General features: G+C 38.7%; 1 non-coding gene across 1 annotated transcript; it reads left to right on the plus strand.

The window, feature by feature from the left end:
- Positions 1-16,840: 16,840 nt before the first annotated feature.
- On the plus strand, positions 16,841-16,947 carry LOC145019006 (small nucleolar RNA R71). Its single transcript, XR_013667325.1, has one exon. It is a non-coding gene; the product is annotated as a small nucleolar RNA R71 (small nucleolar RNA).
- The last annotated feature ends 911 nt before the right edge of the window (positions 16,948-17,858 follow it).

Here is a 17,858-nt window from a genome sequence, read left to right on the forward strand (position 1 = left end):
AAAACAACTTCGATGATTCATCCATCTTACGCCCTTACGCCACTTCCTGTAATACAAATAAAACTGAGTGGGTCAGGCTTGGGAGCCTGGTGAGCATATAGGGTTTTCAACCCACAATAAATAAATTGTATTTAATTTCACCAACCAATCACTATCCCGATTACCCATTCCCGTTATCCTCACTTTACGTCCCTAAAACAACATCTATCTCAAGGGACCTAATCTAGGATTTTCATCGGGATGGACGTTAATGCTAAGGGGTTTCCTCAACAATAGATATCCTAAAGGCAACCATGAGGGGGATAGAGTACACCGGTGAACACATCATTCACAACACCTACAGGTTATGAACCTGCTAGCGTTCCACGAGACTGTTTAGAAGTAGTCTGTGGTCGTTATCCATACTCCGTTGAATAACTAGGTCAACAACAACAACATCGAGGCCTCTCATCTATTTATTACACACCAACTATCTACCCATGTTCTACCCAACATATTAGTAGATTAAAATATATATTTTCATACATAGTTTAAAAAAACTGTATAGCATTTTCATTCAATACATATTCCCCATAACAGATGAGGCACACCCACATAACACGTATTTCATAGAAAATAAATCAGATCTATGAGATAGAAGAGAATGAATATACATTCACACATATAACAACAAAATTATACACATAACACGTATTTCGTATAAAATACTTCATAATTATGCGTTAGAAGAAAGTAACTACACACTCACCTGATCAGAAGATGATCGAGCAGCACTACGGCTTGCAGAAGAGGTGTTTCTCCGTAGATCTGGAAGATCTTCACAAAAACCGGCTCCTCGCGGGTAGAGCTTCGGGTCAGGAATAACGTTCTTCGGGATCCTCGGGGCTTCGGATCTTACTTCGGGGCTCGGGAATATTACCGGGGCTTCGGGGTACAAACGGCATGCAAAACGAGGAAAAGACTAGAGAGAGAAGGAAGAAATTGCAAAAGAACTAAGGCCGCCTTCGGATCCTATTTATAGGAGGCTGGAGCCTCGGAGTACGTGGGGCGTACTGCATCAGAATCGTCATTGCTTACGTATCCGAAGAACTCGAGTGTGAGGCGTGTCATGCTTCGCTGTACTCGGGGCATACGCTAGTACGCTGGGCGTACTTCGGATGAGTCCGATGACTCCTCTTCGGATAATGTCGGATTTAATAATTAAATTTAATTATTAATTATTTAATAAACTTCAAAAATTCATATCTTCTTCATACGAACTCCGTTTTCGACGTTCTTTATATTCACGCGAAGGTGAGACTACGCTCTACAACTTTTGTTTAGACTCTGTCGGCTAATTTTGATTTTATTTTTATTATTTATTTTTAATAGGCCGGGACAGAAAATTTCGTTATAAATTCATAACTTCTTCGTTTGACGTCCGTTCTCGCCTAACTTTTTATCGCTTCGATACCAACAACGAGATCTTCGATTCTCGTTTAGATTGCTTCGGCTAAAAACCAATCGATCTCAAATCGAGTATTTCGGGCTGCATACCGCTAAGTCGAAACTTCAATAAATCATAACTTCCTCATACGAAGTCAGATTTTGGCGTTCTTTTTATGCACGCTCTCGATTTAATGAACTCTACGACTTTCGTTTAGATAACTAAGGCTAAATATCGCTCTAACGTAAATTTCACTTTTTACATCATTCAACGTTGCCGGTTCTGTCGCGAAACTTCGACAGGTCATAACTTCTTCGTTATAACTCGGATTTCGGCATTCTTTATATCTTCGGAAACCTCGTTTCAACTACTACAACATTATCCAAAGATATCAAGTTTATTTTACACTTAAATTTTGACGCTTATTTTTATTCTTAATTAATTAAACCACATAATTAAGCAATTAAGCACAAAACACATAATACTCAAATAATACACTTCTATTATTTCAAAACGGGTTACAAAGGTTAACCTAGACTATTATATAAACATTAATGACAGGCCCAGAACACAGGCGTTACATTTCTCTCCACCTTAGAATGATTCCGTCCCCGTTATCACACATTAACAAACAAATGCGGATAGCGACCCATCATGTCACTCTCCGTCTCCCAGGTGAAATTCGGCCCATTCATGTGTTTCCATCGGACAAGCACTAACTCGACCATCTTGCGTCGCAACTTCTTAGTCTTTCGGTCAACAATTGCCTCTGGTTCTTCAATCAACCTTTTGTTCTCATTGATTCTCAACTCCGAAAGTGGAATCATGTCGGGAACCTCCCCCGTGAACTTCCTCAAATAACACACATGAAAAGTGTTATGAATTCCATTTAGTTCTTCTGGTAGTTCGTGCTTGTAAGATTGGTTTCCAATCCTCTGAAGAACTTTAAACGGTCCAATAAACCTTGGACTTAATTTTCCCCTTTTACCAAATCTTATAAGTCCCTTCCATGGCGAGACTTTAAGCAAAATCGAATCCCCAACTTCAAAAGTCATCGGTCTTTGCTTTTTGTCAGTATAGCTCTTTTGACGATCCTGAGCTGCTAACATTCTTTCCCTAATTATTTTGTACTTTTCAGCAGTTTGATGAACCAACTCCGGTCCCATAAACTGCTTTTCCCCTGCCTCAAGCCAACAAGACGGCGTACGACACTTCTATCCATACAAAGCTTGGTAAGGTGTCATCTTAATGCTCGAGTGGAAACTATTATTGTAGGAAAATTCTACCAACGGTAAATGTTCATCCCAGTTACCTAGGAATTCCAAGGTACATGCTTTTAGCATATCTTCAAGCGTTTGTATCGTTCGTTCGCTTTGGCCATCAGTTTGCGGATGGTAAGCTGTACTTAAACACAACTTGGTACCTATTTCCTGTTGTAGACTTTTCCAAAACCTCGAGGTGAAACGGCTATCACGATCCGATACAATCGTTAACGGAACACCGTGAAGCCTCACAATTTCCTTCACATAAGAATTCGCAAGCTTTTCCATAGACCATTTCTCCCTGGATGCTATGAAATGCGCACTCTTAGTGAATCGATCGACGACCACCCAAATCATGTCGTGACCATTCTTTGTTCTGGGCAGCTTAGTGACAAAATCCATAGAAATGTCTTCCCACTTACCCATAGGCACAAACAATGGTTCTAAACTCCCATACGGTTTCTTATGTTGTGTCTTGAATCTTGCACAAGTCACACACTCAGCCACATACTTTGCAACATCAAGCTTCATCGTCGGCCACCAGTAGTAGGGTTTTAGGTTCCTATACATTTTAGTGCTACCGGGATGAATCGAGTACATGGTTTTGTGAGCTTCTTCCATCAGAAGATCTCTGATTCCTCCTATCTTAGGTATCCAAATCCGATCTTGGAACACCTTCAGTCCATGACTGTTTACACCGAACACCAACGTTTTTCCCAAACGTTCCTCCTTTCGGTCATTCTTTGAAGAAGCTTCCTCTTGAGCTTTCTTTATACTTTCCACAATGGTCGAGACAACTTCAATTCTCAACGCTCTTGGCCTTTTCTTTTCAAGATTGACTTTCCGACTGAGAGCATCAGCAACAACATTAGCCTTACCGAGGTGGTAAAGTATCTCACAGTCGTAGTCTTTAAGTAATTGTAGCCAGCGTCGTTGCCTCATATTCAATTCCTTTTGATTAAAGAGATATTGGAGACTCTTATGATCAGTAAAAAGTTTGCACTTCGTGCCATAGAGGTAATGCCTCCATATTTTCAGAGCGAAAACTACCGCTGCCAACTCCAAATCATGAGTGGGGTGGTTCTTTTCATGCTCTTTCAACTGTCGAGACGCATATGCTATCACCTTTTCTCTTTGGGTCAAAACACAACCCAATCCAACCCCATACGCATCGCTATAAATAGCAAAGTCTTCAACTCCATCGGGTAGAGAAAGTATTGGTGGCTCGCATAGTTTCTTCTTTAGCTTCTCGAATGCTTCTTTATGCTTCTCACTCCAAGCATAAGTAGCTCCTTTGTGGGTCAAAGCTGTCAATGGAGTAGCAATCGAAGATAAACCTCAGATAAACCTTCGGTAATATCCGGCTAATCCTAAAAAGCTTCGGATCTCCGTGGGACTTTTCGGTTGTTCCCACTTCATCACAGCTTCGATCTTCACTGGATCAACCATTATCCCTTCTTGGTTGACCACGTGACCCAAGAATTGGACTTCACGAATCCAAAAATCATATTTGGAGAACTTAGCATACAACTTCTCCTTCTTCAAGACTTCCAACACTTCTCGCAAGTGTCTGCCATGCTCCTCTTGGCTTTTCGAATAAATCAGAATGTCATTTATGAACACTATCACAGATTTATCAAGGAACAGATTACAAACTCTGTTCATTAAATCCATGAATGATGTTGGAGCATTGGTTAGTCCAAATGACATAACCAAAAACTCGTAGTGTCCATATCGAGTTCTGAATGCAGTCTTCTCTATATCCTGCTGTCTTACTTTCAGCTGATGATATCTTGACCTTAGGTCGATCTTCGAGAAATAGCTCAAACCTTGCAATTGATCAAACAGGTCATCAATCCTTGGCAACGGATATCTATTCTTTATTGTTGCCTTGTTTAGCTCTCAGTAATCAATGCACATCCTCATGCTTTCATCTTTCTTCTTCACTAATAACACCGGAGCTCCCCAGGGTGATGAACTAGGTCTAATGAAACCTTTGTCCAATAACTCTGAAGTTGCATCATCAGCTCTTTCATCTCCGTCGGTGCTAATCGATAAGGTGTTTTTGCTATTGGTGTGGTTCCGGGCAACAAGTCAATTTGGAATTCCACTTGTCGATCAGGCGGTAATCCAGGAAGATCTTCGGGAAATACTTCCGGATAATCACACACCACTGGAATACTCTGCATCGCCTTCTTTTCCTTCTTAGCATCAATTACGAATGCTAAATATGATGTACATCCCTTGGTCGAACACTTTATGGCTTTCATTAGGGAAATGATTCTAGAATTTACTCGGTGTTTGTCCCCATACACCATAAATGAATCTTTCCCATGCGGGTTTACTTTAACTATCTTCTTCTTGCACAATATGTCGGCGTCATTGGCACTAAGCCAATCCGTTCCCAATACGATGTTGAAACCATTAAGTTATATAGGCAATAATTCATCGTGGAACTTATTCCCATTCAGATCAATTAAGATGTTTTTCATACGATGGCTAACAGGTACAAACTTGCCACTAGCAACTTCGACTAATAAAGCATTATCTAGTCTATCAACAGGCAAAGCTAGTTTTCTACCAAATTCATGCGATATAAAGGAGTAGTTGGCTCCAGAATCAAATAAAATTTGGGCAGGCTAATTGTTAATGAGAAAGGTACCTGAAGCGACATCAGCTTCATCTTTAGCAGCTTCTAGTGTCATCTGGAATGCTCTCGCCTTTGGCTTTGGCGGAATGTTGGGTCTAGCTGCCTCCTTCTTCTTCGGGCAGTCCCTCGACATGTGTCCCTCCTCACCACAACCATAACAAACTTTCTTAGTGAGGGTACATTCATTGGCGTAGTGACTTGGCTTTCCACACTTGTAGCATGTGGCCACTACCTCACATTTTCCATGATGCTTCTTTTTACATTTGTCGCACCACTTCGCTTCGCCTCCACTTCCCCTCGAACCAGACTTCGAGAACTTGTTTTTCTTATTGGACCCTGAAGTTCCATCGAACTTCCTCTTTTCACCAACTTCTATCCTTTCCAAACCCTTTTCCTTCTGTTGGGCCTCCACATTCTTATCTGCACGAACAGTCGTTTTCAGAGTAGTTGCCATCTTGACTGTCGGACCAAAGTCGGCATGCAGTCCATTAGCAAACCTCTCAATCTTGGAGAGTTCCGTTGGCACTAGGTACGGAAATAACTTCATTTTCTCAGTGAATGCAGTAGCATAGTCGTCTATGCTCATCCTCCCCTTCTTCAAGTTTTGGAACTCATTGTTCAGATCTATCTCTGAACAATACTGCACCCTTAGTTGTTCCAAGAACTCCTCCCATGACATTTTCAGGGCTTCCCCTCATGGCATAGTATCTGCCAACAACTTCCACCAACTCAATACTCCAGTCTTCAGTTGTCTAACTGCAAAGACAGTCTTCCGTTTGTTGCTATAGTCGCAACTTTCAAATACCATCTCCTTTTCGGAGATCCAATCCATTATCTCAACACGCTTTGGGCTCCTAGAAAGACTTGGCGGCTTGGCGCCCAAGAAGTTCTTGTACATTCGCCCATCCTTGTTATTTCTCCTTTCCGGATTGTTCCTTCGTTCTCCTTGAGTCCCAACTTGACTCATAATGTGACTATTGTTCCCTTCCTCCAATTACTCGGGAATCAATTCGGCTTCCTCAATAGGTATGATAGGTTCGTCCCTATTATTATGCAACATTTGTCGCATCTGCTCCCTTTGTTTGGCTAACATAGCTCGAATCATGGCTTGCACCCCAACCATTGTTATTGGTTCTGGTGCTGCTACAACAGTTATTTGCTCAATTACTGGCGGTTGATTCCTGTTTTCATCCGCGTTTCCAACGCTACTCCTTGTTCTCACCATTTTTGATCTACACACCGAATAAGGTGAAATTTAGATCTTCATTCATGATAGATTTCAAATCATCCTTATCACTCCAAAACGATTACATGCTAGTTCTAATATCGTATACATACACTTAGAATCCTAAACACATAAACCTTCAGATCCGGTTGGCAACAAACCGTAGATCCGAACAAATAATATCATGTATGGCAACATATAACATTTAGCACATAAAAGCATTTTAGGCAACTTTCCTAAAAATAAACTAGTGCTCGTGTCTAAAGTCTAACAGACACACATCTCAAAATTCCACTTAGCATTCTAAGTTTAAGTCTAGAAATCCTACACATTCCTAGTTCGCTTAAACTAATGCTCTGATACCAACTGTGACATCCCCAATATCACGACCAGAAAAGACCGATTTCATTTATGCTTTTTAAAATAATTTCAGAGTAAATCCTTTTGATTTAAAAGTGTTGCGGAATTTGTTCCCAAAACAAAACATGATAAAATAATATTTATCAAAGCATTTCATCAAGAGATGCATTTTCATTATATAATCAAAACTCGGGATGTCATGTTCCGATACAGACCATAAAGCATAAACGATAACATTACAAGTCATTTAACAAATATATACATATACAGACTTGTAAACAAAACAACTTCGATGATTCATCCATCTTACGCCCTTGCGCCACTTCCTGTAATACAAATAAAACTGAGCGGGTCAGGCTTGGGAGCCTGGTGAGCATATAGGGTTTTCAACCCACAATAAATAAATTGTATTTAATTTCACCAACCAATCAATATCCCGATTACCCATTCCCGTTATCCTCACTTTACGTCCCTAAAACAACATCTATCTCAAGGGACCTAGTCTAGGATTTTCATCGGGACGGACATTACTACTAAGGGGCTTCCTCAACAATAGATATCCTAAAGGCAACCATGAGGGGGATAGAGTACACCGGTGAACACATCGTTTCACAACACCTACAGGTTATGAACCTGCTAGCGTTCCACGAGACTGTCTAGAAGTAGTATGTGGTCGTTATCCATACTCCGCTGAATAACTAGGTCAACAACAACAACATCGAGGCCTCTCATCTGTTTATTACACACCAACTATCTACCCATGTTCTACCCAACATATTAGTAGATAAAAATATATATTTTTATACATATTTTAAAAAAAAAAACTGTATAGCATTTTCATTCAATACATATTCCCCATAACAGATGAGGCACACCCACATAACACGTATTTCATAGAAAATAAATCAGATCTATGAGATAGAAGAGAATGAATATACATTCACACATATAACAACAAAATTATACACATAACACGTATTTCGTATAAAATACTTCATAATTATGCGTTAGAAGAAAGTAACTACACACTCACCTGATCAGAAGATGATCGGACAGCACTACGGCTTGCAGAAGAGGTGTTTCTTCGTAGATCTGGAAGATCTTCACAAAAACCGGCTCCTCGCGGGCAGAGCTTCGGCTCAGGAATAACGCTCTTCGGGATCCTCGGGGCTTCGGATCTTACTTCGGGGCTCAGGAATATTACCGGGGCTTCAGGGTACAAACAGCACGCAAAACGAGGCAAAGACTAGAGAGAGAAGGAAGAAATTGCAAAAGAACTAAGGCTGCCTTCGGATCCTATTTATAGGAGGCTGGAGCCTCGGAGTACGCAGGGCGTACTGCCTCGGAATCATCATTGATTACGTATCTGAAGAACTCGAGTGCGAGGCCTGTCATGCTTCGTTGTATGCGGGGCGTACGCTAGTACGCTGGGCATACTTCGGATGAGTCCGATGACTCCTCTTCGGTTAATGTCGGATTTAATAATTAAATTTAATTATTAATTATTTAATAAACTTCAAAAATTCATATCTTCTTCATACGAACTCCGTTTTCGACGTTCTTTATATCCACGCGAAGGTAAGACTACGCTCTACAACTTTTGTTTAGACTCCGTTGGCTAATTTTGTATTTATTTTTATTATTTATTTTTAATAGGTTTGGACAGAAAATTTCGTTATAAATTTATAACTTCTTCGTTTGACGTCCGTTCTCGCCTAACTTTTTATCGCTTCGATACCAACAACGAGATCTTCGATTCTCGTTTAGATTACTTCAGCTAAAAACCGCTCGATCTCAAATCGAGTATTTCGGGCTGCATACCGCTAAGTCGAAACTTCAATAAATCATAACTTCCTCATACGAAGTCAGATTTTGGCGTTCTTTTTATGCACGCTCTCTATTTAATGAAATCTACGGCTTACATTTAGATCACTAAGGCTAAATATCGTTCTAACGTAAATTTCACTTTTTACATCATTCAGCGTTGCCGGTTCTGTCGCGAAACTTCGACAGGTCATAACTTCTTCGTTATAACTCGGATTTCGGCATTCTTTATATCTTCGGAAATCTCGTTTCAACTACTACAACATTATCCAAAGATATCAAGTTTATTTTACACTTAAAATTTGACGCTTATTTTTATTCTTAATTAATCAAACCACATAATTAAGCAATTAAGCACAAAAAACATAATACTCAAATAATACACTTCTATTATTTCAAAACGGGTTACAAATGTTAACATAGACTATTATATCAACATTAATGATAGGCCCAGAGACACAGGCGTTACAAATCAAGTTAGGAACTTGGTTGATAATGTACCAGGCCGTAAGACACTCGAGTGCAAATAGATCATCTAGAAGAAGACCGACATGGATGGTAATGTACACACTTATAAGGTTGGAAAGGGATTTTCTCAAACTCCAAGAGTTGATTATGATGAGACCTTTTCACCAGTAGCAAAGATTAAGTCTATTAGGGTTATGTTATCCATTGTTGCATTTCATAATTATGAAATATGGCAAACGGATGTCAAAACCGATTTCCTTAATGGAAGATTGGTTGAGGATGTTTACATGAGTCACTCAGAGAGTTTTGTTAGTACAAAGTACCCTAATAGAGTGTGTACCTCGCAGATAGAATCTTTGTTTCGATGAGAAAGTCAAAGAGTTTGGTTTTTCGAGGAGCGAAAATGAATATTGTGTATATGTCAAGGCTACAGGGAGTATAGTTGGCTTTTTGGTATTGTATGTGGATGACATACTACTCATAGTAAATGACATCCCAACTCTGCAGGAAGTGAAGTCCTGGCTTGGGAAGTGTTTCACTATAAAGGACCTTGAAAAAGCTGCCGATATCCTAGGGATAAAGTGTAACGACCCAAATTTTAAAGAAAATTTTCATTTTTAATTAATAAAACATAAATGCATAAACCATGATATCCCAACATAATTGTTTTTAATTCAACAATTCATTACAACTTATTTAAATCATCAGAGTATCCCCAATTCCTAACAGTAAAAGAGAGAGATAAAGTGCACGTCGCGCCATCACGCCTTGCCCTTGCCCTTGGGCTCAGATGTACCTGAAACAAATCAACAACCTGTAAGCAAAATGCTTAGTGAGTTCCCCAGAGCATAAACCACACCACACATACACATATCCTTTTAGCTAATTAAAGCTACACACATATCACATAAACCATGCATACATAAAACCTGTAATAGTGTCATAAGCTACCCCGCATGGTCTTTACCTAGGACTATCATGGGCTACCCCACATGGTCTTTACCTAGGACTGCTGTGGGCTACCACACATGGTCTTACATCCAATGACATGGGCTACCCCACATGGTCTTTACCTAGGACTGCCATGGGCTACCCCACATGGTCTTATATCCGATGCCACAGGCTCCCCCTAGGATCTTCATGCAAAACACATAATCACATATCATATAAACTCACAGAATAACTAAGACATATACCATAAACGCATAATGGGCCGACCTTGGTGCCTTAAACCCATAAGTATGGTGAGAAGACTCACCTCTGTCTGCTGAATACAATAGCTGCTCTTTTAACAGTCCGAAACCTCTCAAGCTGAATGATAATATTAAGCAATGTTAGAACTTTGGTTAACCAAGGGAACCTAGCTCCCCAACCCTTCCATAAGGCCTAAATATCTATCCTTTGCTAATGGGCCCAAAGCCCAAGTCTAAAATCCTTAATGGGTTTATTGGCCCAATAAAGGCCCAACACTAATTCTATGGCCTGCAACAATTACATGACTCATAATTCCCAGATTACACCAGGCCCAATAATTAAATGAGGCCCAAATAGCGTAAGTGCCCAAAACAGGTTCGACCTATCTGCATTGCGTACGCTCAGCATACTATCTTGGTATGCGCAGCGTACTGGGACATGGGACTACGCCCCACGTACACTGGGCTACGCCCAACGTACCCTTAGTTTAAGCATTTTCCCCATTAAGTGCTTAATACTCAAGTCCTTTACGTCCAAAATCTAGATCTAAGTTTGTAAAGATGTCATAAGGCATAAAGTTGGCAACTTTATGCCTTTTCATGACTCCAACACACCCAAATTCTCCATTAAGACCTTTCCAAGGTCTTTAACCCATGCATGAGACCATAGCTCTCATCATGCTTCAATTTTTGTGGTACTAAAGTGATGGGTTTTATACAAACAATCCTATGTGTGCATGCAACCCTAGAATTGGATCTATGTTTTCACTATTAGTTACACAACATTATGTACACATAATAAAACCCTAATGAGTCATACTATTTTTGAAATTCACCAAGAAGATTAGAATACATACCTTTTGTTGTTATATAGTAATAACAACTCAAATCCTCCTTGTAATGGCTTTAGAAAGCTTAGAGTCACAAGTGTCACTCCTTTAATGGCTCACAAACACCAAGAGCAAGAGGATGAAGAATGATAAGAGAGGAGGCACCCAAAAACGTGTGGGAACCCTAAGGAAACTCTTGGCATCGTTTTTGGTGCTCTAGGGATCCTTAAATAGTGAGGCTATTAGGGTTATCTAACAAGGAAACCCTAATTTGACTGCTTAAGCCCTAAGAAACCCAAGGACTCCCGTCTTAGATGCCTTGGACGATTTCTAATGGGTTTTCCCATAGAATTCGTCCATCCCTCTAATATGGAGTCATTAGCCCAATATTCAACTATCATACAATTGACAGTTCTAGTCCCTTAAGTTTAATTAATGTCTTTTAGCCACAAAATTAATTCTTAATTAATTATTGACTAATATTAATTAACCAATATGATTTCTCCTTTAATATATTATTCTCATAATATATTAATAAATCATAATTAATCATCTCTCTCCATAATTCATCCTATTAAGTTGCTTTGGTGAAGGCAACCCAAAAGGACCATGCACCATTGGGTCAAGTACATACCAAAATAGTTATGAACTTAGATACTAATCCAACATAAAGGACCAAAGGGCCTCAGATATGTCTATCCCTTCTCCTGGAGTTGCTTAACTCTCAAAGGAGGTCCAAAATCATCCAAAAAGGGACCAAACAAGAAACCCTAGCTAGATCTACATATTAAGATGGAAGGTGCAAGCTTTATACCTCCAGAAGCTTTGCAAGATGACTAAGATGCAGGATCTTGAAGCACCAACTCATTCCAAGCTTGTAAAACCACCTCTTCTTCTTGGAATGAACACTAAAAGAGTCACAATGCACTTAACTAAGCTCAAATGGTCTAACACAAGTTCTATGTAGTGTAAGGGCATTGTAAGGTAGTGGAGGCTCTCTAGGGCTAAGTCCAAGGGACTTAAGGTCGCTTAAATAGGTCTCATGTACAAAAATTAGGGTTTTGAACCCTTGGCACGTACGCCCGACGTACGGCTTGGTACGCCCAGCGTACCCCTAGATCCTCCGCAACCAACCAAGTGTAGTACGCTAAGCGTACAATTAAGTACACCCAACATACTTAAGGGACCACTTATGCTAAAATGTAATTCTTGAGGGTTTCGAGACACACCAGATTTAGGGTGTTACATAAGGATTTTGAGAGACATGAGTAAGAGACTAATTGGACTTAGTCAGAGTACCTACTTGGATAAGGTGCTGAATAGGTTTAGCATGCGTAATTCCAAGAAAGGAGAGTTACTAATCCAGAGTAACGCCATATTGAGTAAGACTCAGAGCCCGAGTACAGAGGCTGAGATAGCTGAGATGAGTCGAGTACTATATTCTTCCGGAGGCTCGATCATGTATGCTATGACTTGTACTCGTGTTGATGTGGCCTTTGCTTTGAGCATGGTCAGCAGATATCAGGGGAACTCTGTCAAGGCACACTGGATTATGGTAAAGAACTTTCTCATGTACCTGCGGAGGACTAAGGAATGGGTCCTTACCCTCGGCGGGAGTGATGACTAGAGAGTAGTAGGGTATAGTGATGCTAACTTCTAGACTAATAAGGATAATTTTTACCCTCATTCAGGCTAGGTATTTACCTTAAATGGAGGAGCAATTACTTGTAAAAGTTTCAAGCAGGAGACAGTAGCTAATTCAACTTGCAAATCAGAGTATATAGCAGCAAGCGAGGCAGCGAAGGAGGCTATATGGCTAAAGAACTTCATTGGAGACCTTGGAGTTGTACCAGCTATAAAGGAGCCTATGAAAATTTTCTATGATAGTGAAAGTGTAGTTGCCTTAGCCAAGGAAACAAGAGATCACGACATATCCAGACACATCAACAGGAAATACCATTTCATCAGACATCGAATAGAAGGACTTCTCCCTCATGAAGGGGCTGGGTAGGGTTAATCATCTTCAGCATGCAAGGCGCATAAAGCTAAAGGATGATATTAGTTTTAGAAATTAGATAGCTTTTGAAATTTGTAAAGTGTAATTGAAATTTGATGATAAATAAAATTTGTTGTTGATTCATAAGTAAAGTGTTGTTATCTTCTATCAATCGTTTACTATTATTTCATTTTGCATGTTTTGACTTCCAGAATTTAATATGTTATGGTATATCATATTATTCAAATTCTTCATAGTCAGTCATATGTTGGAAGTAGATATGAATCAAGACTTTCATAAGTTGTCTTGTAAATGTCTAAGATGTTGGACATAGCAAGAGTTGCTACAACACTCACGAGTGCTATAAGTTATGAGTATTGGATTCAACATGTGCTCATTTGTATCACTTCATGGAATTTATGTTGAGTGATCGTGAGACGGTAATATCATATAAGTCTTCAAACCTAGAGATACGAGTTATTGACTATGAGTTGGTTATACATTGATTGTACGAAAACGCATTGGTAACTCGATGTTATAAAAGGTGCCTTTGTGTATAATTCAATGAGTAGTAGAATAAGTAAGACATCGTTCCATGTATTTGTCTAGCTGATATCTAGAACAAAGGATTAAATGATCACTTATCTTAAATGGCATATCATCATCATCTCAGTTCCGCGAAACCTTGAAAGAGCTATGATTGATGATTTGTTCCTGAAGTAATTCTTGCAGTTATAGTTATTAGACTTATCCAAGTGGGAGACTGTTGGATTAGGTGTCTAAGTTCATAACTATTTCTTGAATGCTCTTGACCCGGTTGGTATGGTCCATTTGGGTTGCATGGCATTGCAACACTAGGATAGACTAAATGAGAGAAAGGACATGTAAGGATTATTAATATATTATAAGTTCTAATATATTAATAATATTATTTAATTAGTATTGATCAAAGAATTAATTTGGAATTAATTAAGTGATCAAAAAGAGATTAATTAAATATATAGGGTTGATTGTGTAAATCATCCATTCTTTTATAGTGGGCTAATGATCTATGGTTTATTGAATTGGGCTAAAACCCATAAGGTTCTCCATGGATAGTCCATGGAGGTTATAAACCCATGGATCATGGAATACGGAAAGCCATGTCAATTAAGGTTTACATGTTGTAACCCTACTTGTGACACAACTATAGAAGGACTCCATGACTAGCAAAATCGGCACTACTAAGTGAAGAACAAGAGGGCTTGCCGATTTTGAGTGTTAGTGAACTTCTCTCAAATTATTCCAAGGGTTGTGGTGTTGTGTGAGACATTTGAGGCATCAAACTTGAGGTGCTAGGCTCACAAGGTTCTCTAGGAATCCAAGCAACAAAAGGTATGTTCTTCTACTAGCTATTATGTTTCAAAGTTCCCGATGCCATGCTAGTTAGTTTAAGAACCTTGGAAAATAAAATTTGCATTTATCTTAGTAAAACATAGATCTAATGTTTATAGGATTGCATGTAAACCTTAGGAGTGTTAGAATGCTCAAAACCCTTTAGATTCGTGAGTCAGACTCCTTCCCACCTTAGTTGTTGCTGTTAGGAGTGGGATCTCGCTTTTCTCCTTTTGCTCTTTCCATATCTTTTTGTAGGCTTGAACCCGTCTTATGTATGCTTCCTTTTAATTTTCTTTGATTGTTTGTTTATCTCATGCTCCAAGTTTTCTTTTAACTCCTTGGGATTTTTCATCATTCAAGTTCTTCTTTGGGTTTTCAGCTAGTCCCGTGTTGTCCATCTCCATTGTATCAACATTTTCCACCTTTCTTTCATGACCATCCTCTTCATCACTTGAACTTAGCTCTTCGCTTTCACAAACCTCTTCTTTTTTTATTTTTGGTGTAGTAAATGCAAACAAATAAAAGATCATCGGTATTGAGGCTCTTAGTATAGTGTGCTTGACTTGTTCTTTAGGATTTTCTCTTGTTTAGACCTCTTCTTTCATTAATTTCTCTAACTGTTCGAGCTTATTATCTTCATTCATAAAGAACACTTCATTTTAAGCTTTAGACTTCCCGAATCCTTCTTCAACTCTAAATGTCATCTCCTCTTTTCCCACTTACAAGGTGAGCTTTGATTCACGAACATCTACCAAAGCTCAAACGTTATTAAGAAATGGGCGTCCAAGGATAATAGGGACATCTTCATCCTCTTTCATGTTTATTACCACAAAGTCAATTGGATAACAAAATTTCCAATTTTTACGAATATATCTTCAAATATGCCTCAAGGATGAGTTACCGAACGATTAGCTATATGAATTATCATCCTTGTGGTCTTCAATTATGGAAGGTTAAGTTTTTGATAAAAAGAATATGGCATTAAATTAATGCTTGCTCCCAAATTAGCTAACGATAATGTCTTCGTGTTATTTTCAAACTCGCATGGTAAAGTAAGGCTCTAAGATCTCCCATTTTCTTTGGTATTCCTTCCATAATAGTTGTTGAACATTGCTCATTAAGAACACCCTTGGATGTCTTCTCTAGTTGTTGATGAGTTTCAAGGAGATCTTGAAGAAACTTTGCATATTCGGATATTTTGGCTAATGCTTCAACAAATGGATTATTAATTTGTATGCTCTTAACTTGATTTATGAGCTTCTATTGTTCTTTTTCCAATGGATGTACTCTAGCTTGAGAAGGAAAAGGTAGTTGAGGTTGATATGCCTTCACAAGAGAGGAGTTTTTTTTATCAGACTGATCTGACATCATGAGGGGTTGTTCCTCACGTCGTGAGAACTAAGCATTAACACCATTTTTTTCTTCGATTTTTATTCACTTTGGCATTGACTTGGGTTTCTCCGTATCTTCATATAATGCTTCTAAAAAGTCAGAGATGGTATCTTCTTCAATGTATATGACCATTACATGAGGTTGCGTCTTTTGATCAGGAATTTTCGGTGGTAATCATTCGTTAACTAGTATAGTCAATTGCCCGAGTTGATTCTATGTTTTTGATGGAAGCTTCTTGTTTTCTAATAGTAACATTAGTTGCATCGTGTCATTTTTTAGAAGCCTCCATGAACCTATTAAACATTGACTCAAATCCCACCTTCTTCTCGAGTGGTGGTTGTTCTTTTTGGTAGAAGCCTCGTCCATTTTGCCTATATTTTTCTTCTATTACTTCTTGTATTCTTCATAAGGAAACCATTCTTTCCTTGATTTTCTCCAATCTTCATGAAATTGATCTCCACTAGAATAACAAACTTGAACCTTTCTATTCCCGTTTTCGTCTAGATCACAATCCCTTGTCAAGTGTGGCCTATTGCAATTTTCACAACCCACACGTATTCCATGTATGGATCGATCCATGTTTGTCATTCTCCGATCCATGGACTCTAATTTTTTCAACACCGCAACTAATTCTTCTGAAGCACCATTCCCATCCTTGTATCCTACTATCTTGTATTCTCGAGGGTTGTAGTATTCCCTTGAGTGCTTTGAAAATTCTTCTATTAACTCTTTAATTTAAGCTTGATTTTTCTTTGTGAGTGGTCCTTAAGAATCGAGGAGTTTCCTAGTTGTTACATTTACCCATCATAGAAGATCAATACTTTTTGTTGCATATTAAGATCATTATGGGGACAATTTCTTAGTAACCCCTTATAGCGCTCCCATGCTTCATAGAATGATTCCCCTGCATTTTGCTCAAAATTTGCAATTGCCTTTTTAAGTTTTCCAACCTTTGTTGGTGGGAAAAATTGGTTTATGATTTCTTCACGCATTTGTTCCCATGTTGTTATTAAAATGGGTGTGAGTGCCTTTAACCAATCATTAGCTGCTCCATTTTAGGTGACCAGAAGCATTCTTAACAACACCATTTCTCGCGGAACATTCGGAAAATTAAAATAATCAGCGATAACATTGACTTCATCGATGTGCTTGTATGAGTCTTCATGGTCTTTCACATAAAGTAGAATATCTTTTAGCACAGAAAGGAAGTTTCCCTTTAGCTCGAAGTTGGTGGTGTTTGGAATTGTAGGATGTATAAGTCTCGGTCCGTTTTCATGCATCCTTTTCTTGTACTCCTCCATCATTAGGGTTATTATGTCCACCATTGTGTTGTTGTTTGGTTCGTCTTCGGATTCTCTTTCTAGCCCTAGCACATATATGGATTCTTGCTTGTTAGGAGTTTGCTCGAAGCTTGTAAATCTATTTAATTGAGACTTGCTACCCGATTCATCGATCGCCTTGTCTTTCTTTTGTGGAACACGGATTTTGGATCTTTCATTGGTGGTATAATATCAGAAGGTGTACTCCTGGTTATAAGCTACTGAAAAAAACAAAACAAAAACGTAAAAATGAACTAAAACCAAAATAAATTATAAACTAAAAATCTTCAGTTCTCACGTCGTGAGAGTGTATGCTCACATTGTGAGATCTGTAGAAAACAAAATTTTTTAATGCAGAAAATTAACTTTTTGTGGTTTTACCCCATAAAAATGATCAATTAACTTAAAGTAATTAATTGATAACTGAAATAGTCGTTCCCCGGCAACAACTACAAAAACTTGATGTGCACTTTATACCTATCTAGCTTTAAATTTATAAACCTACCTACTTATCAACTAATGCCCCTATAAGCAGT

Source organism: Lactuca saligna, chromosome 9, assembly GCF_052625555.1.
Source record: "Lactuca saligna cultivar CGN05327 chromosome 9, ASM5262555v1, whole genome shotgun sequence".
NCBI lineage: Eukaryota > Viridiplantae > Streptophyta > Magnoliopsida > Asterales > Asteraceae > Lactuca > Lactuca saligna.